The following is a 236-nucleotide window of genomic DNA, read 5'->3' as shown; positions in this document are numbered from 1 at the left end:
GGGTTTTCCAGTTCTACTTTTTTTAAAGAAAATATGTTTTTATTGATTTCAGAGGGGAAGGAAGAGGGAGACAGAGACAGAAACATCAATGATGAGAGAGAATCATGGATTGGCTGCCTCCTGCACGCCCCCCCACTGGGGATCCAGCCTGGCACCAGGGCATTGAACTGTGACCTCCTGGTTCATAGTTCCATGCTCAACCACGGAGCCGCGCCAGCTTATAAGACCAAGAAGCA

This window comes from Myotis myotis, unplaced genomic scaffold (genome assembly GCF_014108235.1).
Source record: "Myotis myotis isolate mMyoMyo1 unplaced genomic scaffold, mMyoMyo1.p scaffold_m19_p_7, whole genome shotgun sequence".
Taxonomy (NCBI): domain Eukaryota; kingdom Metazoa; phylum Chordata; class Mammalia; order Chiroptera; family Vespertilionidae; genus Myotis; species Myotis myotis.
The sequence above is the reverse complement of the archived record's forward strand: the minus strand, read 5'-3'. Positions refer to the sequence as shown.